This window comes from Cornus florida, unplaced genomic scaffold (genome assembly GCF_030987335.1).
Source record: "Cornus florida cultivar Cherokee Brave unplaced genomic scaffold, ASM3098733v1 CherokeeBrave_3.0.0_Hap2_Chr02, whole genome shotgun sequence".
Taxonomy (NCBI): Eukaryota; Viridiplantae; Streptophyta; class Magnoliopsida; order Cornales; family Cornaceae; genus Cornus; species Cornus florida.
In genome coordinates, this window is record NW_026775572.1 from 15017501 (window position 1) to 15045168 (window position 27668).

The 27668-nt window shown below is 32.2% G+C and overlaps 2 non-coding genes and 2 pseudogenes across 2 annotated transcripts; all 4 read left to right on the forward strand.

The window, feature by feature from the left end:
* The first annotated feature begins 7527 nt into the window (after window positions 1-7527).
* Window positions 7528-7645, forward strand: LOC132297707 (U5 spliceosomal RNA). Its single transcript, XR_009479373.1, has one exon. It is a non-coding gene; the product is annotated as a U5 spliceosomal RNA (small nuclear RNA).
* A 1860-nt stretch (window positions 7646-9505) lies between these two features.
* Window positions 9506-9661, forward strand: LOC132297669 (U4 spliceosomal RNA). The gene has a single exon (XR_009479341.1). It is a non-coding gene; the product is annotated as a U4 spliceosomal RNA (small nuclear RNA).
* A 2662-nt stretch (window positions 9662-12323) lies between these two features.
* Window positions 12324-22704, forward strand: LOC132295692 (acetylserotonin O-methyltransferase-like; annotated as a pseudogene).
* Window positions 22705-24511: 1807 nt separating this feature from the next.
* LOC132297704 (U4 spliceosomal RNA) lies at window positions 24512-24641 on the forward strand (annotated as a pseudogene).
* The last annotated feature ends 3027 nt before the right edge of the window (window positions 24642-27668 follow it).

Sequence of the window (27668 nt, forward strand, 5' to 3'; positions counted from 1 at the left end):
TTTTTACAAGATGGCATGCCGCCACTTGAACTCGAACCGAGATGCTCTAGCACTGCTTCATAAGAGCAGCGTGTCTACCGATTTCACCATAGTGGCTTGCTTGAACTCATAATAGCCTATTCATATTCATTCGTGTCGATTCTAGTATTGAGTGCAAGGTTACACCTAGAGGTTCTGTATTACAAGTTAATCCTCCTCCACTAGTACCAATAGGCGGCATAGGGGAAGAAGCACTATACCTAGGAATCAACAACACAAAAACTTTGTTATAAATGACCCCTTTCCTTATTGGGCTCGGGACTAACAAGAATGGTGTCTAATAAACAGACGGGACGATTATTAAACTGGTTGTCTTGTCACCCTAGTAAATATCGATCGAAATTCAATAAAATATTTTATTTCAATAACTACATAACAACGTATACAAAAAAAAAAAATCCTAAATTAGGAATTCTATATACAAAATTATTTTTATATTAATTTTTTTATAATTTATTTTAATTTTTTTATAATGTTAGTTATTTAAATAAATAATATTTTATAATATTATTCATGTTTAATAAAAAAATAATGCAAAATTATTCTTATATATATATATATATATATATATATATATATATATATACATATATATATCCTTACAATTATATATATATATATAATTTTTATGATTTTTTTTTTTTTTTTTTGAAAGATTATAATATGTATAATGATAAGGATAAAAATAATAAGCAGTTTGAATATGGATAATAAGCAACTCAAATTCAAATGAGATAAGGGTAAGGGATTTATTCTCCTGAGATAAGGGTAAGGGATTTATCCTCCCCAAAATCTCGGTGGAATCACAAAAAATCTCTCTAACGGTTACCATATGTAACGACGGTTACTATATGTAACGACAGTTACCATCTCCTATAAGAAGGTAAATAATCGACTTGAAAGGGAGAAAAAGAAATCTGATATTTAATCTTTTATAGGATATTCAATTGTCGGGTACTAACTTGACCGTTGGAGTGCACCCAGCCGGCACTACGCCAGTCGTCACTTCTTTTGTATTGTAGGAATCGCCACGGGCTTCGGAGCGTGTAGATTTTTGTATCAACAGTTGGCGCCGTCTGTGGGAATCGGAGAAACACAAAAGTCACAGCACTTTAAATCTCCAAGTCCCCATTCCAACAACGTGACTTGTAATCCCTTTACAGCCACGAAGTTTGACAGGTCGTTGCTCCAACGTGAAGTCCAGCAACGTGACTTGTATGAAGTCCATCAACGTGACTCTCTATAACTCTCTGGGATTTAAACCTCGATGATTCCATGTTGCTCACACGGCCAAATGATCTACATGTTCCTCACATGGAGATTTGGCTAGTGGTATTTTCAGAAACCTAACTCTGACGCGTTTGTGTTACACCCGTCAGACAAACAGATGGGGTTTTAACCCAGCCTTTTCAGAACACAAAGTGTGTCATGTCTGAAGAAACAAAGACGACAGCTCTAAAGGCACCACAACCACCATCTCAACCATTAGAAAGGCGGGAAAGCATGTAGTCCGATCGGTTCGGTTCAACGTGTACTCCTAGAAAACAGAACTAATCTCGATTGAGAGAGGAACTGAAACCATTCGTCATGCCATCATTGGCAGACTAGAACAAGTCATCTGATAAATTTTCTCGTTCTTAATTTTGATTTTCTTTTAATATCGATTATAGCCGTGGTTGGAGGCATAAAGTTATTTTATAGAAATCTTGATAAAAAATCTACTACAAATTAGATCTATATATTTGGATTGACAAGCATGATAGACGCATATCTGAGCTTTAGAACTGTCACTTTCTGCAAAATATTGCAAGGTCTTAACTTTTGTATTTGATTCCTAGAAACCTAGGATCTGGAGTCCATGTAGTAACTTAAATGTTTAATTGAAATTTTTGATCAATTAACCACATTATTTTCCTGCTATAGTTTTGAATATCTTCTTCCAGTATATGAAGATAATCATTTCGGATCATCCATTACAGTCATAAAACAACCACTATTTCACCCTCAAATTTGAACAATGTAATTGCAACAGCCGTTGCCCATTTATCAATGCAGCTATGCGAATACCACTTCTAACATTAAGCCCTATATAAATAGTTCTTGGAAGCCTCAGCTATTCTTATCCAGCAACTAATTTCTAGGAACAGGCAATCTAATATTTCCAGCAATTTGAAAATTTTACAAAATTCAATAGGTGCATTCTTAATCTCAACCTGAGCAATTGCAATCTTTTGAGATTCTTGCTGCTTCCTTTATCTCAGCTTCACTTGCATTATGTTTTGCATATATGATGTTTTTCCCTAACGATTGTTAAAAAGACGATTGGTCCCTGCTGAACAAGACCAAGGTGGTTCCTCAACCATTTCAAGTTAAAAAGTTTTAAATCTCATCCATCCAGTAAAGTCTGACCAGCAACTGGGTCATAAAATCTCTCTATCAAAGATATTATACTGCTTTTCCTAGACCTAAAACCCCCACCACAGCTACACTTTTCAAATAGTAAGTCAGATTTTTGATTTTTAAAGAAACTAGAGTTGATCAGAAGTGAAATCGTAATTAAACACAGTGGACACCTTACATGCACTTCGATCGATATGATAATAGAATATATAGTATATTATTACACTGATTAGTCTCGTTAATTGGTTTACTCCTATGAAGGCTTAATGTTGTTTGATTATGTGCACATTACGTTGTGGCTTTGAGTGTCTGGCTAAAAGTTCTGAATGTATATTATACCTTGAGTTATTAGTTTCCTCACTTAATTCCTATATTTGGATGCCATCAAGTACGACCTGAAGCAAAGTCTTGCCTTCAACTGATTTGTTTAAAGATTTCAAGCCAATGAATGATGATATCATTGGTTATATATAAATAATATGTGTACAATACTATGGTACATCCAAATCGATTGTTAACTGTTATTCAATTGCTCTTCACATTAAATAAGAAACTGAAGATTCAATATGATCTGTTAAATGCATTGTCATACAAAGGCAAAAATATTATTACTATTATTATTATTATTTTTTAAATTGCATTGATGTTTATTTTTGGCCAAATAATTATCGTAGATCCACGGTAGCGATTGGTACTATTTTTGGTATGTTTTGATGCAAAAATTTCATTACCATGATGGATTTTATATTGTTTAAAATTTAAAATTTCTTTTACAAAAAAAATAAGTGGCAGCGGCACTAAGAGCCGAACGCCAAGCACTTTGAAGATTTTTCAAGTGAAGTGTCCGATCGCATCTCAATTGCCGATCTTTCCACCATTAGCTGATGTTGTACAGGCGCTTGCACTAGTAAAGCTAGTTTCTACAACAACCAGTGGGCAAAGCAGAAACAAACCATCATGTTTGCATATCACAATTACGTAGCAAAGAAGCGTGGTGTTGGTGGTTTGGATTCAGAACCAAACCACTTCCCAACTCCAACCCGCAACCATGACACATAACAATATTCATATGGACAACCTGTGTTGCGGTTGAAGTAATATTTGCCCACCAATCACAACACCGATAGAGGCAATATATTCTCTTCTAAAAGGTCCATATAAATGCAGGTGGTGTTGAAGAAGGGCAAACATAGTCTAACACCAAAATCGCAAAGTCAGCAAATTAAGGATCGCCAATGGAGTAGTCCCATACAATTTTGCAGCAAATATTCAAAGGACTTAAAGGTATTCTAATGGTTTAATCTTCAATCAAGGTACGATTGCCGACTTTATTGACTTTAATTAATGTTTTCTTCTTGATTTCTATTATTGAATCAAAACCCAAGAGGCATGATTAGGGCCAAGGTTTTTCTTATAGAAATTAAGAAGATGGTAAATCTATAGAATTTATATACGCATATTAGGACGTTAAGTTTATGCAAAGGCACTATCCCGTTGATCCATAAGGGTATATATCAAAATCTTGGTTTACCTGGATTATATTATTTGATTTTAAAAATGATCTTTAGAGCAATGGAGTACTCATCAAATTGGCTTCAATGCTCAAAACTTTAGGATGAAAAGTTTTCTTTCAAAATTAAAAATAATTTTCTCATGCTCAGAACTTTGGGATGAAAAGATTTCTTTCAAAATTAAAAATAATCTCTTTTGGAGAAGTACCCAAAGTACAAAGCTTTCTTGATTAGATGTCCGGGTTGTTTCGATCAATAGCTTCTTTCCCAGTGATTAGCTCTAGGATCACAACCCCATAAGAATACACATTTATTTTTTCGTCAATTTTGCCATACATCCATCATGAACTCCGGGGCTAAGTCTTTAAAGATTCAAATAACATGAGATGGTATTGCATATGCTTTAGCTTGCTGAGTTTATTGATGTACCATTGCCATTCCAAAATCTGAAAGCTACAGATTGAATACTGTAGGTGGTTGAATATATCGTTGCTTTTTCAAGCAATTATATATGAATATAAAAAAAAAAAAATTAAATTAAAAAAAAAGAAAGAAAGAAAAGAAAAAATCATCTACTGCACATTATTTTCAACACATATAAACATTACTATAAGGTTGGTTCATCTTTGCTCACCTTTTGAGCACAACTCACGAGCACACTTTTGAAGCATAAAGTCATCTAGGAAGCAGTACCTAGCGTACAATGCCATTCGACAAGGATATTATTGGCCAATCACATTGCGACTCATCAAAAAAAAAAAAGTGCGACTCGAGACAACCCTTAAATAAAAGGCTCAGAATTACTACGAACCTCCATATTGAAGGGGCGAGCTCAAAATTACTACGAACCTCCATATTAAAGGGGTAAGCTTGGAATTATTATGAACCTCCTTATTAAAGGGGTGAGCTGGGTGAAATTCATAATAATCTACTTCCCTTATTAAAGGACGAGCTGAGTGAAGCTCGTAAAATATATTTCTCTTTTTAAAGGGCGAGCTGAGTGAATCTCGTAAAATATATGTCCCTTTTTAAAAGGTAAGCTCATGAAGCTTAAGAAAGCCTACTCCCTCAGTTCATGAAGTTCGGGCAAATCTGCTTCCTTATTAAAGGAGTAAGAGAGGTCAACCAAAAAGAGGCCGCCCAACAAGGGTTAACCTAAAAAAGGATTGATTTTTGCCAAAGAGAAGTCAGTCAAAAAATACTTTGACATTCTCGATGCTTGACAAGCTAGCACGAGAATGGGGGGCAGCTGATAAGGATAAAAATAATAATCAGTTTGAATGTGGATAATGAGCAACTCCAATTCAAATGAGATAAGGGTAAGGGATTTATTCTCCTGAGATAAGGGTAAGTGATTTATCCTCCCCAAAATCTCGGTGAAATCATAAAAAATCTCTCTAACGGTTACCATATGTAATGACAGTTACTACATGTAACGACAGTTACCATCTTCTATAAGAAGGTAAATAATCAACTTGAAAGGGAGAAAAAGAAATCTGATATTTAATCTTTTATACGATATTCAATTGTCGGATACTAACTTGACCGTCGGAGTGCACCCGGCCGGCAACACACTGGTCGTCACTTCTTTTGTCTTGCCGGAATCGTCATGGACTCTGGAGCGTGTAGATTTTTGAGGAAAAGGACACAATTTAATTTAATTTTATGGTGTGAAAATGATATAACAAAAAATCAAAGAAACGATACCAACTCGACTCGCCAATATATTGGTGTGTGACCCGTGACTGATGTATAGCATGCTTCTTTGACAGAAAATCAGTGTATTTCCACTCAAAGTTGAGTTACCGTACAAACTCAATATCTATATAAAATGAAGGGGAAGAGTTTTTATTGAAGCCGAAAGCTAAAGGAATGGGAGCACCACAATCCACCCAGAGGCGACCATCATAATCATAAAGGGTTCGTGCGACGGCGGCTGGTTCTGGACTTTCAGCTGCTGCTGATGCGAATAGAAGAGTCTTTTCTGCCCATGTTTTCGTCTTCAGAAGTTGGGATGTCATAGAAATACCAGAAGTTCGTCAGGGTGAGGCAATGCATGGAAATCTCGGGGCACAAGCAGCACTGGACAGCGGTTGACAAAGAACAGGCCAATTTCTTAGGTAAAACGGCTGTTATAGTCATGAACTGGCTGGTTCAATGCGAATTAAAAAATTTACTTTAGGACCCATGTCATTGGTTTCACGGAACTTGTTACCCACATCTCCTTAATTCTATTCCGATGTAGGACACGTGAAGTCTTAACTTTCCTCTATTGGTTTTATATAGCTCCTTTGCCCATTTCTCCTTCTCCAAACTTTCATTCACACTGTTCGGAATTTCTGGAAGGGCTCCCTCTAACCAAGGGTAAAGCCCTACAAGTCTAAGTTTAATCTTTTAACCTCTTCGGCTTGGGTCTGGTTGATTCAGCGCAGAGAATTTTTTTAAGGCCATTTTTTTAATGGATCCTGTTCCTCTCCAATTGAATGGACAGGACTTTAACTAAAGTTCAACGAGTCTCCATAATTGATCCTTTTTATTAGTTTCAATTTGGACTTAATCTCTATGCCTTATTTTAATTAATATAATATTATAAAAAACACGTATTTTCAATAGGTTAAACAGGAAATGGGTAATTTTAAGATTAGATTTGTGGTTTGAGATGCTTAATAAGAATAAAAAGGAATAATCGAATTGAATTCCTCACGAAGTCACATAATCTTTCGCAATGGGTGTCGGTTTCACTTTATATGACTTAAGTTTCTTGATTTACTTAGGCCATAAGCCAATAAATAAATTTTCTCTTCGAAACCCATTGGAAGGGAATCAACAACTTTAACTAAACAATGCCCCGGGGGCTTGGCAGTGACGGTAAGGGCTCGGGGCTGGCATCCAATCGGCCAGTGTTCGACTCCTATCAAGCCTTCCGATTTCTCCGACTTACCCGGTGCATCCTTGGGGCGAGGCTCTGCACCCCCAGGTTTGCAGCCTAGGGTGGGTCCCGAAGGGCCCTGCCTAAGCGAGTTCCTGGTGCTAACTAAAAAAAAAAAAACACTTTAACTAAACAAATTAGAGAGTTTCAACTTCCAATCTTTACGGGGACAAAATTTTCAATATTAAAATGTGGAGTTGATAGTATCAAACTTAACGAGAGATGATATTATCCAGAGCCAAACCATCATGAAAATCAAATTCTTGTTCTGCAAGGGGTCATACTAATCTTGTTCCCTCTCTGGTAGGAAACAAGGAGATTAATTTTGATTGGGGGATTCTATCTCCCTAGAATAGTGAAAGTTGAGTTTGAATGGGATTTTAAAATTAGTGCTTATGATCTATGGAGATTTGAGTACGATTGGAATTCTCAGTCTCTAGAGTTTGAATGTAAACAAGTCGGTGAAGTTAGAAGCTCTCCTTTGTCTTTTGTAAATTTGTTTTTGATAGTGGATGGAGCATATACTACATTTTTTACGGGAGAAGTGATAGACTAACAAAAGTTGTTCCCACATCGGGCAAGTAGAGAGAGTAGCCTCTGACAAAACTAGTATATAAGAAGCAGTCCTCTGTCACCTAGAATTCACGCAGCCACGCGGTGAGCACAAAGCGAACTATTCTTTCGCCTTTTACTAAAGAATACCGTGTGTTCGCCGCAAATAGTGGCATACGCTCATTTTTGGAGGGGTCCATCCCAATAGGGATGGCCTCCATACAAAGCATGGTTAAATTTTCTGTTCCGGTGCTTGTAGGGAATTATGCCTCGCCACTAAGAGGATCGTTTGCGAGGGAGCCCAATTTCACTTACAACTAGGGTTTAATTTTGTCCTTACTAAGAGGATCGTTTGCGAGGGAGCCCAATTTCACTTACAACTAGGGTTTAATTGTCCTTACTATGCCTCGAATCGTACTGGCATTTAGCTCGACATTGCAATTTGTTGCGATTCAGCAGTCCCAGAGCTTCCTTTTGATCTCTGATCAAATAAAACGAGGACACATCAGAGAATATTTTTTTTGTTTAGCTGGCCTCTTAGTAATAGTACACTTGATATTAACTGCTGAGTCCAAGCTCTTTCTTAGCTACATGAGCTTTATTGCTTTTCAATATTTGTAACCTTGGTTGTCTACAACTAGAAGGAGAAACTTGTTTCTTTTTTCTTTATTTATTATTATATTTTTTGGGGTTGATTTTTCTGAAGAAGTATCAGAATTAATATTAGTGGAGAATGAATATATCATTAAATTAATCATGCATATTTAGTAATTGGTAAAATCAATGTCTAAGTTGTCCATGGAATGCCTAGATAATCCTGCACTATATAGGGGAGAATTTCCTATAGAATTGATTTCTGTTTCTCCATCTTTTTCCTCAATCAGTATATAGCAACTCTAGTACCTGCTCTTTAATCTCTTTCTTGACTTTCTCAACTGCTCTGAAGAACTCAGTGAAGTTTGGGGTTCGCTTGCCTTACGATTATAATGCAGGCACACCCATTAAAAAACAAGAATAATTTTAAGAAGGAGCAAATCTATTGTTTGGTTTACTCTCAACCATGACAGTATTTTGTCAATGCCACTCGGAGAGCACACATTGCAGATAGTTATGATCTATTTTTTTCGCAAAGTCCATATTCTTTCATCGTGACAAAAAAAATATAAATAAAATATTTCCATGATGTTTTTGAGCCTGTGTTGCCGTTTCAGATATTGAAAATATGCAATGTTGCCATGTCAATCACTAAAAGGAAAGCATAAATATATCAAACACTAAATATTCACTAACATAAGAATATTTTTCAGAAGTTACAAGCTACAACAAATTTCAAAAATCAAATAAATTATGTCATTTGCAATCAAGTTCCATTATAATCCTCAAATTTTACACCAAGACAACAGTTTTTCCGCCAAAGGTGTTTTTCTACGAAAATCCATTTTCTTTTTGTGTAATTAAACTGTGCATCTTTTGAATTGTAGTGGGTTCTGCATGATTGGGGAGATGAAGAGTACATTCATATCCTGAGATAATGTAGCGAAGCCATTCCAAATGACAAAGGGGAGGTGATTATCATAGAAACCGTGATTGAAGAAGATGGAGGAGGTAAGCTAAAGCATGTGAGATTGATGCTGGACATGGTGATGATGGCTCATACAAACAAGGGGAAAGAGAGGACTCTCGAGGAATGGGCATATTTTATACAGGCTATATTAAGACATATTCTTCTTCAAGAAGATTGACCATCATATGCTTCTTTAAGATGTATTTGTTGCGGTTAGTGGAGGTAAGAAGAAACAATAATAACAGGGAATTGAATTCAACATCAGTCATCTCAACCAGAGTGGATTTATTGCTTTCTGTTTGGTTGCAAAATATCATTAACATTGTATCTAATTAAGTTTAACCGGAACTCAGATTCTCAACATATATCCCTTTGATTTCCTCTTTTTTTTTTCTTCCCAACACCATAACAGAAGAGTGGATTTCTCTATTTGTCCCACATCGACTAAATGAGGGAGATGATGTCAGAAGGCAGTACTATAAAACAAAGGAAGCCTGTTTAACAGAAATTATCTTTGCGCTTGGGGCAATGACGCAGCTAGTGAGGTACTAACCGAGGCGCGTCAATTGCTGGTTGAAAACTATTTCCAAACCCCCTCTAAGGCCTGAGTTTGGCTCAGGCCTTTGAGAATTTTTGGAAGGGCTCCCTCTAACCCAGGGGAAAGCCCTACAATTCTAAGTTTAAATAATTTGTTTAAATAATTTATTAGTGATAAAGTGTCATGATAAGGTGTCAGGTACGTGCAAATTCTCCACTACTACTTCCATTGACAGGTGCAAATCAACACCCAAAAATTACGTTAAACCAGATTAGATTTAAAACAGATTTAAAAATCAACCCCTTCTTGATATTTGAAGAATATGTGTGGTGTGTTTTTTTAGTTTTGTTCCCATAAGATTTTTAAAAATTCAATTGTTGTGTGTTTTATAAGAGTTTTGTTCTTTAGGATACAAATTTTTGACTGCTACTTAGTACCAAAATAGGTGTTAGCGACTCCTATTTTTAGTTGTCTCGTCCTTAGAGTCAAGCTAGATCTTCAATAAAGATTTTGTAAATTTACAAGTTATTGTGACCAATTTTTTTCACACAGCCGCCTAATCCTAATTTTGTTATTTTAACACAGGCACAAATAGGGCTGCAAGTTGGGCTGGCCCAACCTTCCCCTGTCCCAACCCAACCTCAACTCGAATTGGGTTAAACCAACCAGAATTGTACCCAACATGGGTTATGATCAAAACCCAGTCCAAATATTTTCGGGTCCGGTTGACCGGTTGAGTTTTTTTTTTTAATTAATATTTTTATATATTTCAGATGTCTGCAATAAACAAAAGTTCAAAACCCATACCAGCATATCATTTCAGATTGTTCAAAAAATCAAAACACGTGTCTTTCAGTTTCCATCTCCCGCTGTTCCAGTTCGGGTTCGCCGTTCGCAAGCTTCAGCTGCTGTCTCTCAACTCTCAAGCTTGCCCCCCCTCTCTCTGCAACGGCTAACTTGTATGTATGGATTTTGTTTTAATTTTTGGAAGTGACGGCAGCGGCGGTGGATTAGCGGCTGAGGGCGAGGGACGACGGCGGCGGCAGTGGATCAGCGGCAGAGGGACGGCGGCAAAGAGAAAGAGATAGAGAGAAGAGAGAAAAGAGAAAGGAGAACTTTTATTTATTTTATTTTTTTAATTTTGGGTTTTGGGTTGAGCCCGAGCCCAATCCGAACATGAGCTCGATTTGTGAATTGTATGTCCAAATTTCAAAATTTCTGAGTTAGCCCGCCCAAGTTACAACCCTATGTACAAAGCAAACCCAGTTTGTGTGCGTGCGGTGTGTGTGCGCGCGCGTATTTTATTAGTTTTGTTGCTATTACTGTCATTATCATCACCATTGTTTTATGACATTGATAGTCCCATAAGATTTTTGTCCAACTTAACAATTCAACAAAGATTTTGTCAAATTTGCAAGTTATTGTGACCAGATGTCACTTTTTTCACATAACCGCCGAATCCTAATTTTGTTCTTTTAACACAGCCACAAAGCAAACCCAGTTTGTGTGCGTGTGTGGTGTGTGTGCGTGTTTTATGATTTTGTTTGTATTACGGTCATTATCATCACCATTGTTTTATGACATTGATAGTCCCATAAGATTTTTGTCCAACTTAACAATTCAATAAAGATTTTGTCAAATTTGCAAGTTATTGTGACCAGACATCACGTTTTTCACACAACCGCCGAATCCTAATTTTCCTTTTACATGTATTTTTGACCAAATACATGGTGATACACATGCAATCCCAATTAATTTGCGAGAAAATGACACCCAAACTGCTCAAACGAAGACATTGTCTTGCTTGCAAGCCTTCCAACTTGTTTTTACTGGTTATGTCATACATAATACGTTTGAACTACTACCTACTATTTCTACTAACTCTCAAATTATTAACGTATTTTAACAATTTAAATGATAAATTTTAACACATTAATACTTAAGTAAATAGAATAAAGGGTTAAGTGCAAAAAACCCCCCTCTAGTATTGATATAGTGCATATCAGTCCCTGTGTGGTAAAAAAAAACCCCTATATTATTAATTTGGTGCGATTGGATCCCTGGTGGTGTAAAATGACGATAATACCCTCACTTCAGTTGAATAAATTAGTGATTATATATACAAGCACGTAAAATGACCCTTTTGTCTAAATTTGTATAAAATGGGGTTTGTTTGGAAGAAGGATAATATAAACCTCAAATTGTATAAAATTGGAATAACCTAAACCTAAATATAATTAAACTTAAAACCAAACATGCCCTTTCATATATATATATATATACACACACACTGTTCTCAACTCTGAACTTCCCCCCCCCCCTGCAGAATCAGTTTATCTATCTGCTGCAAGAATCAAAAGTTCAAAACCCATATCGGCATATCATTTCAGATCGTTCAAAAAATCAAAACCCATCGCCCGTTGTTCCAGTTCGGGTTCGCCGTCGTAAGCTTCAGCCGTTGTTCCAGTTCGGATTCGCTGTTTTTTTTTTTTTTTTTTTGTCTAAATCAATGATTAATGGCCATTGTAAATTGGGGATGGGTTGGAATATTAACATATAATCATCATATATCATATGAGAAAGAGACAGATGGGATTCAACCAAAAAAGAAAAAAAAGGCAGATGGGTGGTGTCACGGTTAGGCATAGATGAGTAGAGAGAGAATTGTTTTTGGATCTATAACTGACCTCTTCTTCTCTCTCCCTTTCTCTCTCTAGACGACTGCACAACAAAGACTCCATAGTAGAGATCCGCGGGTGTTGCTATTTGACTCGGATCCTTGCCGCTTATATGCGTGAGGTGAGGCAAAAGAGGCTGAAGGCGACGTGTCAGTTTGGTGCGGCGGAGGCAGTTTGGTGGAGGGCGCTATTTCTCTCTCTAGTTGTTGGGTGGTTCTTTGGGGTTGTATGTATATATGCGTGTATGTACATTCTGTATATACGCGTTTGCCTTTTTAATCAAAATTGGTGCTAATATTGTTTTGCTTATATAATAATTTAATAAATACATATAAGATAAATATTATATTTCTGTTACAAAATAAATAAATATTACATCTCTCTAGTTGTTGGGTTCTTTGGGTTTGTATCTATATATGCTATATATATATATATATATTCTATATTTGCTTGTTTGCCATTTTTAATCAAAATTGGTGCTAATATTGTTTTGCTATAATATATAATAATTTAATAAGTATAAGATAATTATTATATTTTTGTTAAAAAATAAATAAATATTACTCCATACATCCATACAAATTCTAAAGGTGAATCAAACAGAATTAGAATTCTAATATAATTAAAAAATAATAAATTGAACGAGAATTGTAATTTAATTCCATAACCAAACGTACCCACAGTCTTTTTTCTTTTCTTTTTTTTTTTTTTTTCCCTTTTTTTCATTAATAGATAAAAGTTGCCTATTGATAAAAAATTAAAAAAGAAAGAAAAAAAAAAACAAGAAAAAAGTATATTTTACTAGTGATGATAACGTGAAATTTAATTTATTTATTTTTGTTAATGTTCTTTTTTTTCTGTTAATATTTTTTCTTTATCTATATCAAAATATTGGCTGCGGAACACAGTATGGGGAGGCCTTTTATGCACAACACTGAGGGACTTTTATGCACAAATGGTGAGGGGCAAAATGGGAAACAAAAGGGTAAAATGGAGTTTTAAGTTTTACTTTTTGTAAAAAGTTGTCAGAGGGACCGGTTATGCACCTTTTTTGAATTTTGAGGACTTGCATGCACTTTTTCAGAAAGTAGGGACTTGTTTTGCACAAAGTTTATATATCAGGGGTTTTTTTGGCACTTAACCCTAGAATAAATTTACCAAACCGACCCTCCATTTGGATTACGCAATATGTTCAATTTTGCATTAATTTTTCCGAGGTGAACAAACCCCTACATGTGTTTTAATGTCTCTTTGCACTACCAGTCTTAATTTGAGATAAAAAGATAAAAAAGAAAAGAGGATTACATTAGCTAATTTATTTTTAAAAAAAGCTTCAAAACCACCAAGAGTCAATTTCACCCTTCTCCACATAATTCACTTATCTATACCTATTGAAAAATGTTTAGGTTATATTGTAATTGAATTAGGAACATATTTGAGAAAAAAAATTTAAAATTTCACAATGAAATAAGAAGCAAACAGAGGAAAGGCATTCAATGTGCTCAGTGTACCGGCAACATCACAACCGTCCGTGTTATGCACAAGTACAATATGAAAATAGACAACTGTGATGACTTATACACAAACGCATACATGGTTGATATAAGTAGCACTTGGTGTAATCTTCCCTACTAAATTTAAATTTGTCACTAAATTCACACACACACACACACACACACACATATATATATCTATTCTATATCCATACTATTATTATTGTAAGTGTAAAGAGTTTCAGTGTTTCAGTATTTATTTATTAATATAAAAAAATATTTATTAATTGATATAAAATGAATTTACCTAACAATAAAATAAATAACCAATGAAATTAAATATTTAATTTTTTAATTGAAATTAATCAAGATGTTTCAAATCACTATTAAAACAACTAAAATAAGTAAAATAGGTAATTTTTTAATAAAATAATTATCTAAATAATAAAATAAATTACCAATTAAAATTAAATAGGTAATTGTTTAATTGAAATTCAATCAAGATGTTTCAAATTATTAAATAAATTACCAAATAAAATTAAATAGGCAATTATTTAATTGAAATTCAATAAATATGTTTCAAATCATTATAGATAAAATAATAAAATAATTTACCAAAAAATAAAATAAGTTACCAATTAAAATAAAACCTATAAGTTACCAATTAAAAAAAAAAAAAAAGTTACAAGTTACATATACAAATAAAATAGGTAATTATTTAATAAAATAATTTACCAAATAATAAAATAAATTACCAAATGAAAATTAAATAGGTAATTGTTTAATTGAAATTCAGTAAAAATATTTCAAATCATTTATAGATAAAATAATAAAATAATTTACCAAATAATAAAATAAGTTACCAAATAAAATAAACAAGTTACGTACTAAAATAAAATAGGTAATTATTTAATAAAATAAATTAACAAATAATAAAATAACTTACCAATTAAAATTAAATAGGAAATTGTTTACAAATCATTAAATAATTTACCAATTAAAATTAAATATATAATTGTTTAATTAAAATTCAATCAAGATGTTTCAAATCATTTATAGATAAAATAATTAAATAATTTATCAAATAATAAAATAACTTACAAATTAAAATTAAATAAATTACCAATTAATATTAAATAGGTAATTGTTTAATTGAAATTCAATCAAGATGTTAATTTCAAATCATTAAATAAATTTCCAATTATTACAAATTATTAAATAAATTACAAATTAAAATTAAATAGGTAATTATTTAATTGAAATTCAATCAAGATGTTTCAAATCACTTATAGATAAAATAATAAAATAAGATACCAATTAAAATAAATCCTATAAGTTATCAAATAGAATAAACAAGTTACTATTAAAATAAAATAGGTAATTATTTAACAAAATAATTTACCAAATAATAAAATAAGTTACCAACTAAAATAAATAGGAAATTGTTTAATTGAAATTCAATCAAGATGTTTTAAATGATTAAATACAAGTTATGTATTAAAATAAAATAAGTAATTATTACAAAAAATAATTGACAAAATAATAAAATAATTTACCAATTAAAATTATATAGGAAATTATTTAATTGAAATTCAATCGAGATGTTTCAAATCATTAAATAAATTACCAATTAAAATTAATAAGGTAATAAATATAAATATAGATCTAAATCTTTCCAAATAATAAAACAAAATATCAATTAAAATTAGGTAATTATTTAATTGAAAGATTTATTTAATGATTTGAACCATCAGTTACCAATTAAAATAAAAAGTTATGTATTAAAATAAAATAGGTAATTATTTAATAAAATAATTATCAAATAATAAATTAACTTACCAATTAAAAGTAAATAGGTAAGTATTTAATAAAATAATTTACCAAATAATAAATTAAGTCACTAATTAAAATTAAATAGGAAATTTTTTATAAATCATTAAATAAATAACTAATTAAAATTAAATAGGTAATTGTTTAATTGAAATTCAATCAAAATGTTTCAAATCATTAAAAAATAAAATAATAAAATAAGTTACCAAGTGAAATAAATCCAATAAGTTACCAATTAAAATAAACAAGTTACTATTAAAATAAAATAGTTAATTATTTAATAAAATAGTTTACCAAATAACAAAATAATTTACCAATTAAAATTAAATAGGAAATTGTTTAATTAAAATTCAATCAAGATGTTTCAAATCATTAAATTCAAGTAACTTATTAAAATAAAATAGGTAATTATTGCATAAAATAATCTACCAACTAATAAAACAACTTACCAATTAAAATTACTTTAGAAATTGTTTAATTGAAATTCAATCTAGATATTACCAATTAAAATTAAATAAATAATTGTTTGATTGAAATTCAATCAAGATGATTCAAATCATTTATAAATAAAATAATTTACCAAATAATAAAATAAATTACCAATTAAAATTATGTACGTAATTGTTTAATTGAAATTCAATCGAGAAGTTTCAAATCATTTCTAAATAAAATAATAAAATAATTTCTATAAATTACCGATTAAAATAAATTCTATAAGTTACCAAATAAAATAAACAGCTTACATATTAAAATAGAATAGTTAATTATTCAGTAAAATAATTTACCAAATAATAGAATGACTTACCAATTAAAATTAAATAAGAAATTATTTAATTGAAATTCAATCTAGATGTTTCAAATCATTAAATAAATTACAAATTAAAATTAAATATGTAATTGTTTAATTGAAATTCAATCAAGATGTTTCAATTCATTTACAGATAAAATAATACAATAATTTACCAATTAAAATAAATCCTATTATGCTCGAAATTTTTCACGGTTAAAATAACTTTACTTTTTCTATTTTATTCTATTTCTAACTCTTTCCTAAATATAAATATAGATCTAAATCTTTCCAAATAACAAAATGAGGTACCAATTAAAATTAGGGAATTGTTTAATTGAAAGATTTATTTAATAATTTAAAACATCTTGATAAAATAAATGATGATTAATAAATGGGTTAAGTGGCAAAAAAAAAAAAAACCTGATACATAAAATAATAAAATAATTTATCAAATAAAAAATAATTTACCAATTAAAATAAATTCGATAAGTTACCAATTAATATAATTCCGATAAGTTACGTATTAAAATTAAAAAGGCAATTATTTAATAAAATAATTTACGAAATAATAAAATAAATTACCAATTAAAATTAAATAGGTAATTATTGAATTAAAATTTAATCCAGATGTTTCAAATTCTTTTATTGATAAATAATAAAATAAGTTTCCAATTAATATAAATCGTATAAATTATCAATTAAAATAATTCCTATTATGCTCGGAATTCTTCAAGGTTAAAACCACTTTACTTTTTCTATTTTATTTTATTTCTAACTTTTTCCTAAATATGAATATAGATCTAAATCTTTCCATTATAATATTATAATTAAATTATAATTATATTTTATTATAATGTAATGGAAAGATACATTAGTTACATTTATATATGAAAAATCGAGATCCGGTGATATAACACATGGTTTTTCAAAAGTGGACACGCATGATGGTTCAAAATTCTTTATTTTTTACTAGTACATTATTCTTTGAATTGCATTAATCATGTTAATTTATATATATATTTTTGTTTGTTTCATTATGTCATGTCTATAATAATTTTTTTAAAAATATCTTAATTTATTTTGATTAATATGTTTCGCAACATGGTTCAAAATTCTTTATTTTTTTAAATTTCATTGAAATGTTTCGCAACATGGTTCAAAATTCTTTATTTTATTAAAGGTACATTATGTTTTTCTTTTTGATGACTCCATTTATTTTTCTTTTGGATGACTCCAATTATTTTTGAAAAAATATCTTAATTTATTTTGATTAATATATTTCGCTGCATGGTTCAAAATTATTTGATTTATATTTATCATTAATTATGTTGATTTATTTTTTATTTTTTGTGTTTGTTTAATTATATTTTATTCTTTGAATTGCGTTAATTATGTTGATTTATTTATTTATTTTTTTTTTTATCTTTGTGTTTTTTTTTTCAGTATTTATTTATTAATAAAAAAAAATATTTATTAATTGATATAAAAACAGTTTTTTAAAAAGTTTCAATAAAACTCTAACACAAATTACCTATTTATCTATTTATTATAAATAGATAATATAACAGCATGATGGTTAAAATTTGTTATTTTTAATTTGTTGTATATAAAAGACAGCAATAGTTGTTGTTAATAAAAAGAAACCTAATTATACAAGGAAATATAAATAGATAATAAATAATATAGTTTCTCTAATTAGACAAAGAATTATATATATATATATATATATATATATATATGTGGATAATTTCACTTACCTCCTTTGAGGGTAGGTCTAATTACATGTAGTACTCCTAACGTTTCAAATATTACATCGACCTCCCTCTAGGTTAGCTCCATTTTAACAATCTGCCCCTCTAGTTAGTAGTCAACGCCGGTCAATGCTGTCGTTTGGTGATTTTAGCATATTCTCAATGTGAAATACCACATTTGCCCTTAAAAAGGTTGCAAAGACATTTATACCCTCATTTTTGATTTAAAATTCTTTATATACCCTCGTTATAAAGACAAAAAGACCTTCTATGTGTGTGCGTGTATATATCAACACACTATATCATCTCCTTTCTCTCATTTGTATCAGTCTCTCTGAACTTTAAATTCTCTCTAAAATTATACTGTATATCAACAAAATCAAAAAGTAAACAATGAATTTCTAGAAAAGCAGATTAAACATTTTGTCAAAGGGGATATACAGGTTGAAATGCAAGAGAACAATAAGAAGGCCATATACAGGAGTTTCTGATAAAAAAAACATAAGAAACAAAGAAACTCAATTGTGACAACAAGAAAGAGATAAAACATAGCTAATGCAAAGAAACAACAATACAATGAACTGTATGGGTGGATGATTTAGTGACCAGCAGTGCTGAAAGCCCCAATCGTACAAGCCACCGGTGATACACAATAGTGAGACCAGGCAGCGTAGCGACAACACAACGACGATAGAGCGAGACCAATAAACAAACGGTAAAGCCCCTACTAACAACTAACAACCAAAAAAGTCAAAGGGCAACGTCATAAACAATCACTCAGCGACTGTGGTATATCAACAAGCACAACCATCATGAATAGAAGAACACGATGAACCCCCAAATTGAAACAACGATGGCGTTGAAAATGATTTGGGTTAGATTTTTATTCTACAAAATTGAAACTCGCGATTTGGGACTTTTCTTGGGTCACTGAAGATGGGGAAGATTTCTCGGGGTAGTCGATGCAGATGATGGGGACGGTGGCGAGAGATGCCGGAGAGGAATTTCTAGGTTGTCATGATAGTCGGCGAAGGGTACGAAGGCGCGATGGCCCAGAGGATGAAGCCGTTGTTGCTGGGGTAGGCGGTGGCGATCTCAGTGGTGATGAGGCCTCAAAGGGGAAAAAGAGGAAGTCAAGGATGGCGAGGAGAGTGCCAGCGGCTTGGACCACATGTTCTTCGCCTGAGAGGTTGGAAAGAGAAAGAGAGACAAGAGAGAGGAGAGATCCAGTGGTGCTTTGTAATTTTTGTTTTTGTGCTTTGTTGGTTGTTTTGTTTTTGTTGGACAAAGGAAAAATGAGAAATAAAAAAAAAAAAAAAAAAAAAATTTCTAAGCTCAAAGGGTACAAATGTCATTTGTTTATATAATTTGATAATATTTATATTAATAAAATAATAGAGGGTAAATTAGTACTTTTTTATGAATTTCAACCGGAACTTACCGCCAGCCACATTAAAGGGAGTGTAATATTTGAAATGTTAAGTATATCGCCTGTAATTACGCCTAATCTCATAAAAGGTAAATGAAATTATTCCATATATATATATATATATATATATCGTACCAGCATATTTGGGGTCATTTAATAGCAACACAAAAGTTCTGAAGAGGGCTGGGGTCAGAGGCACATGCTAGTGAGAATGAGAAAGAATAAGAATTTGCTCGCAAAGCGTGTGTGGAGTGTGAGAATAACAACCTTTTAAAATAAATATATGGCTTATGATCTAATTCAATCCAGACACTGATAAGAAAAGTGAACATACAAGAAATCTAAAAATTAGTTTTGATTAGATTGGTCACCAAGTATTGTGAATGCTAATTTAGCAGGCAATTTTTTATTATTATTTTTTCTTTGGTAAAACCACACCTGAATGTAGTACCAGTTCAATATATAATATAGTGCTGTGTTGAATTAAAAAATCACTATTTCCCTTGTTTAGATGTGTGTGCTATATTATTTTTATCATTTAATTCGGAATAATTTCTTCAATTGACTACAATAAACAAAAACAAAATTAACTGCTGAATTTTTTAAGTGATAATTAAAAAATATATATATATTTTTTTAAATTTGAGCATTTTAACTTTCAGAATTCAGTGATGAATAATATATTTGTCAATTAAAATTTTACTCTATTTTAAGTAATTTTATCATTTTTTTTTAGTGATGTTTACTGTTATAAGTGATATTCAAATTGCATTATCAAACACACTTCACTTAGTTGAATAAGTGCTTAATTGATTTAGAATTAAATACGCACTTAGTTATCAAAATGCACAACCTCTCTCCTTAACCTAAAAGGTAGGTGAGAGTTAATTGTTTGGATAAAAAATAAAATAAAAATAACAACCTAGATCTTAAGGTTTCAATTATACCAGGAATTTTGTCTGATATATTTAGTAATTTAGTATAAATAGGAAGTGCTTATAGCGCCTCCATGCATTGAAAAGGCGAGTCAGAAGTGTTTATCTATAGTGCTGTTAAGATATGGAATCAACCTTTTGCTTTCCTCATTCTGTTCTCACTTGTGTGGGTAAGCATAAGCATTCCTCTAATGGAACAGTAGATTCATATATGGTATATATACACATATATATGTGTGTGTTTCTGTTGCATCCTTTTCTTAGTTATCACTTAATGTGCCGTAAAAACCAAATGTGGTATTTGGATGCCACAGAAGTTTCCCAACGCAATGGTTGAACACAGAGAGGCGGCGTTAACGGTTACCTCCTCTGAGTCCTTTCGATTTTCAGTTTTGAATGAACCAATTAGTGGGCCGTTCCTTAATTCTATCTGATTGTTTTTTTACTCTGTCATGTTGGCTTCAGCCTGGGCTAAAACTCACTCTATAAACTCTCCTTCCTAGACGGTACAAGCTCTCATCCCTCTTTAGAGAGATTGACGGTTTGAGCTCCGGTGGGAACAAAATTACGTGCTTGAATTTAAAATAATAATAAAACAACACCACCACCACTCGAGTCACACAATTCTCGTAACAGTCGAGTGCTTTGACTCATACTAATTCATTTACATGATTGAACAACTTTGGATAATGGCTTAACATAGTTGATTCATAGTGTACCTTGTAAGCTCTAATTGATTTACATGATTGAGCAACTTTGGATTATGGTTTAACATAGTTGATTCATAGTGTACCTTGTAAGCTCTAATTGATTTGCGTGATTGAACAACTTTGGATTATGGTTTAACATAGTTAATTTATAGTGTAACTTGTAAGCTCTCCACATCGCAGGTTATTGAAAACTAGGATTCACTTCAATTTTTGAGTGTGCCTAGACATAGAGAGATGGAAGGAGAAACAACAAGAGAAGCAACAAGTAGAGAGGAGGAAGAAGAATCACAAGCCCAAGTGGACATATGGAAATATGTATTTGGTTTTGTTGATATGGCTGTGGTGAAGTGTGCCATTGAGCTTGGGATAGCCGATGTCTTTGAAAACCATGGCGGTCCCATGACACTCTCTGAGCTATCTACCACCCTTCAATGCTCTCCCTCGGCACTACATCGCATCATGAGGTTCTTGGTGCACCGCAGCATATTCAAAGAAGGTTTCAACAACCAAGCTGGTACTATTGGTTATGTTCAAACACCGCTCTCGCGCCTTCTCACGAGGCATGGCAAAAATAGCATGGCTGCTTTAGCTAGAGAGCAGTCCAGTGATGCTTGCACCGTGGCACGGTCTCAGTGCTCATGTCCTAGCCAACGGATCCTCAGCATTTGAGGCAGCTCATGGTGATGACATATGGCGCTATGCAGCTGCAAACCCTGCCCACAGCAAGCTCATTGATGATGCAATGGCTTGTAATGCTAGAGTGGCTGTGCCAGCAATAATTGATGGTTGTCCTGAATTATTAGATGGGCTGGACTCTTTGGTTGATGTAGGTGGGGTTGATGGAACAGCTCTCAGCATTTTGGCCAAGGCCTTTCCTTGGGTTCATGGCATTAACTTTGATCTTCCTCATGTTGTGTCTGCTGCACCTAACTGTGTTGGTGTTAAGCACATTGGAGGTGACATGTTTGAAAGTGTGCCAAAGGCTGATGCTGCTTTCCTCATGGTTAGTATTCTTAAACTCGAAATTTGAATTGCTATGACGTTACCTGGAGGGAGAGGGAGGTTGTTGGCACTTATATATGTAGACATCTCCTAATTGTATATCGTGACATTTACTGTTGATTTTCTAGGAAAATTCCGAGTCATGTTCATTTTCTTTTGTTTATTAAACGATGCATCTTTTATATTGTAGTGTGTTCTGCATGATTGGGAGGATGAAGAGTGCATTCATATCTTGAGAAAGTGTAGAATAGCTATTCCAAATGACATAGGGAAGGTGATTATCGTAGAAGCTGTGATTGAAGAAGATGAAGGAGATAAGCTCAAGTTCGTGAGATTGATGATGGATATGGTGATGATGGCTCATACAAACAAGGGGAAAGAGAGGAGTCACAAGGAATGGGCTTATGTACTAGGAGAAGCAGGGTTCAGTCGACACAATGTGAAACGCATTGAAGCTGTTCAGTCCATTATTGAGGCTTATCCTTGATTTATATAGTTCTTAATTGCTTCTATGTTTGGCCAACAATTTGATGCATGAATAGTGCAGCTTTACAATTACACACTGTCTCTGTTTGTATAAAACCTAATAAAACTGTCCTACATCAGTTTGGTTTTAGTTATTTGACATTTCTTTTAAACCTATTTTGAGAGTTATGGGATCATTGTTTAGTAAGATAATCAAGGGTGAGAAATGAAGTTGCAAAATGAGGTTTCCATTTGCCTTTAAACCTATATTATTTTGTGGTTATGATTGGATAACAAGTACTGTAAGTTGCAAAATTAGGTTTGATTTGTCCTTAAACCTACTAGTATTTTAATTACTAAAACTTAATATGATTTAGTCTTCTTCAAATTGCAGTTCAAGGGGACTATAAATGTCACACCCCAAATTTTAATACAAGAACTACTTATCCTGCATAAAAAAACTAAGGTATAACTTCCATCAATTCTCAACATACATCCTCCATAATAGAACTACAATGAATCCCGTCATTCAACTTAACAAACATGAGAGTCTGACAAATTTTATACAAATCCATAAATAGAGGTGCAATTCCCTCTAGTAAAACAAAACATTTATGACCACTGAATCAACTCAATAAAGTTTCATAAAACGTTAACTTTATTACAATAATCAGAATAAAGGAAAACCGAACTAAAATAAATCAATGCGTAACGAGCTAAAATCCGTTCCCGTCACGTGTCACCATCACGTTCCTACTCTACGAGCACCTGAAATGTGATAATGGGGTGAGCTCACAAGCTCAACAAGAAATGCTAAACACAATCATCGTTCAGCAAGCTAACCTTACCTTATATTCCCATATATATAAGCAACTCAATAAATTCATTAATTAAAGGTATATTCTAGTTAATTATAAACTCAATAAATAACCATCATTTATTTTAAGTAAATTTGCATATCTCATATCGCCTGGGTAGAGGAAAGGTGAAGTGCTTATATGTAAGTACATCATCTCCAATTGGTATGAGGCCTTTTGGGGTGAAGCCCAAGAGCAAAACCGTGAGGGCTCAGGCCCAAAGCGGACAATATCATACCATGTGGTGGAGTGGGTCGTTACAATAAAAGTTCATTGTAGCCCCTTTGTTAAATCTTCGGTCATCTGATTTTGTGCTTAATTTTTGAAATAAGTTTGGAGTCGAACCAAATTGATATAATTTTGACATGCAAGTATGCATTGAATGGAATTCTTGGAAATTGAAGGAGATCAATTGATCATAATTAGAGATGGTGTATGTAAGGCATATCTCCCTTTGAGAATATGAATTTTTTTTTCAAAGATCCAAATCCATATTAATCACAAACCTTCAACTTAATTAAGCTTCGGTCAGTTGTATTACTTATATTATATTCAAGCTATACAAAGATGTAACCTTCAAGAAGATCGACCATTATATTCGTTTTTACTATTTAGTTTTTGTTTCCAGTAGTTGGATGGAAGAAGAAACAATAACAAGGAATTGAGTTCGACATGATCATCTCAACCACAGTAATAGAGTGAATCTATTGTTTTCTGTATCACTGATAACATTAACAGTGAAACTATTTAAGTTTAATTAAAATTTGCTTATGGTTAATGCTCCTTCAAGATAGTAATCTTAAATCAGATTCTCATTATATTTCCCTTTGTTTGGCCAAATGAGGAACAGATGAACGGGAAGGGAAGTGAATACCATCCAGGCTTTTATTTTCTTCTTAAAACTATGAAAGACTATGAAAAGGCCAACCGAGGAAGTGAATACCATCCAGGCTTTCTAATTGTCCCACTTGGACTAAATGAGAAACATCATCTCACAAGACAGCACTATAACAGAAGGGAAACGCATGAGTCCAAGCTATCTTTGTTCTTGGGGCAATGACGCAGTTAGTGACAGAGGCGCGTCAATTGCTGGTTGAAAACTATTTCCGAACCCCTTTCTAGCCTTTTTTTGGCGATTTTGGAGCCGCCCTAAATTATTTGTGCGGGCTAGCGAAATTGGGTGTGGCTCGCTTTGGTTCGAGGGCTGGCTCGCGAGGCCGAGTCCATGATGTTTCTTGTTTTTTCCTTGGTGACATTTTCGTGAAGCTTTGTTTTTTTTTTTTTTTTTTTTTTTTTTTTTTTTTTTTTTTTTTTTTTTTTTTCCAAACCGTCAGGTTGAGGCACTGTTTGGGGTTTTTTAAGAAAGAACCCGAAGGCACTTTTTGGCAGTTTTTCAACCATTCTTGAAAATACCTTTTTTCAAAAATAGGTCATTTTTATTTCATTTTTTTTAAAAAAAATAAAATAAAAATTATTAAATAAAAAATATATTGTTTAGGCCCAAAAAAATATTTATTTGTTTTGAATTTTAAATGTGTACCACAAATAATGTATTTGGCCGTCCACAAAATGACTATAATTTTAAATAAAAGTTTAAAAATTCAAAACTTTTTAACTTTATTTAAATAAAAAAATTTTAATTAAAAATTTTAAAATCACTTCTCTTCTATAAAATACATTTTTTTTACAAAATACCTTTTTCTACATAGGTTCGGAATTTGACCAAATAACTCCTACCATTATTTATCACATCTAATCCATCTGTATTATCTATCATTCAATTTATTTCTTCTATTTTCTCAATCATTACTATTATTTTCACACTCATTTCGACTCCATGAATCCTCAACATCTATTTTATTATAACACTCAATTCAATTCATCAAACGATGAGTTTTTGTCATTTTCCGAAGACAATAACAATATTTCTTCACAGTCAAAACTATATTCTAATTATTATGGTGGAGAATTTCAATTTCTTTCTCATTAAACATCCCTACGTTCTTATCAATCATCCCAAATTTCTCATCAATATTGTGATACTAGTATTCTACAATCAAGTAACTCAAAACCTTTGCCAAAACAACCGGTTATCCGATATATAAATTAGACCAAGGCTGAAGATGAAGCTTTATGTTAGGCGTGGATGTCCATTACCTCTGATGCGATTACGGGGACAGACCAAAGTAAGAAGAAGTTATGGGAGCGAATCCTGAAACAATATGTACAACATATTGGTGTTCACCAAAATGCAGGAGGTTTGATAAATCGTTGATCGGTGATCCAACAAAAAATCAACAAATTTTTCGGGTAAATGACTAACATTTTAATGAATCGTCCCAACAGGTTCAGCATTGATGATATGGTGAGTTATTTATTATTTAAATATAACTTGTAAATATTTTAAATAGTCGGCTTTTAATTTTTTGTTAATTTTTTCGTGTAGATGATAGCAGCTAAAAACTTGTTTCATAGCCAAACAGGTGATAAATTTAAGTTAGAAAGTTGCTGGGAGATTTTGAAGCATAATAATAAATGGCATTCACATTGTGCCGAACAAGTAGATAAAGGAAAAAAAAAAAAAAAAAACAGCCAAAGAAGAGGAGTGGATTTAACTTTGACATTAATGAGTCTGTTGGCACTCATTACCATCTACTCCATCAAGTTTACGACAGTTTCAACTGAATAATCACCACACATGGGGGAAAATTATTCACCCGGTGTGAAAGAATATCAACAACTACAATGACTAGGAAGAAAAGAGGCGAAGCAGCGCTGAGGAAAAATTAATTCAGCATTTGAATTGCAAAATTCATTCATTTCCAATTTTAATGATATCAAATGCCGTTATGAGAGTCGTCAGGAGAAAATGAAGGATGCCCAAGTGGCACGAGAGATAAGAAAAACGAAGAAATAAAAGACGAGACAGCTAGAGATTCTAGAGAAACAAAGAGCTAAAGAGAAGGAGATCGTGTTAACAGATCCAAATTCAGCACCAACAGAAGCGAGAAAAACTTGGATTATTGCATGACAAAATGAGATATTAGCATCTTTGCATTCACGGTCCGCCCCAAAGTTCCCATAGGATTTTGTAATCCTTAGTCTATTTATTTTCTTATTCCAATTTAGGATATTGTATTATTCAAGTTATTTTTAATTGTTTTGTTTAATTTATTTATTTATTTTTAATCCATAATGGATAATGTATTATTTAAAGTTATAATATCAATTCTAATTTTTTTTTTTTAATAATTTGCAAAAATATTGTTTGATTGAAAAATATTGCCGTTGAGAAACAATTTTATCATTTTAAATATTAAAAAACTGTTACATAATATAACTGTTACAAATATAACCGTTAGGAATATTGCAGTTAAAAATATAGCCATTAGGAAAATTTTAAAAAAATAATAATAATTTTGTATATATTTTTTTGGAAAACGAAAATTCGGAAAGCCAGATGGAGTGCATGTTTTCGGAGAGCGAAAGTTGCTGACGTGGCTCTTGAAAAAGCTAAAATGACATTTTTGGAGAGTCAAAATTCGGAAAGGCTGGTGCAGATGGCCTTAGCCTTTGGCTCAGGCCATCGAGAATTTCTGGAAGGGCTCTCTCTAACCAAGGGTGAAGCCCTACAATTCCAAGTTTAATCTTTTTAGCTCTTGGGCTTGGGTCTGGTTGATTCAGCCCAGAGAATTTTTTTAAGCCCATTTTTTTAATGTATCATGATCCTCTCCAATTGAATGGACAGGACTTTAACAAAAGTTCAACGAGTCTCCATAATTAATCGTTTTTATTAGTTTCAATTTGATCTCAATCTTTAGACCTTATTTTAATTAATATAATATTTTAAAAAACACCTATTTTTCAATAGGTTAAATAGGAAATGGGATAAGATTAGTTGGTAGAATAAAGGGATAGATATCACAACAGTGTCGCTCAAAGTTCTCACTTTATGTGACTTAGGTTTATGAATTTACTTTCGTCACGAGCCAATAAAGAATTTACTTCAACTAAACAAATTAGCCTAAAATTCTCGCTTTATGTGACTTAGGTTTCTGAACTTACTTAGGTCATGAGCCAATAAAAGATTTACTTCGACTAAATAAATAGAGAGTTTCAACTTCCGATCTTCACGGGACCAAAATTTCAAGACCCAAAAAAATTGGTGTGAATCTAATTTATACAAAGAATACAT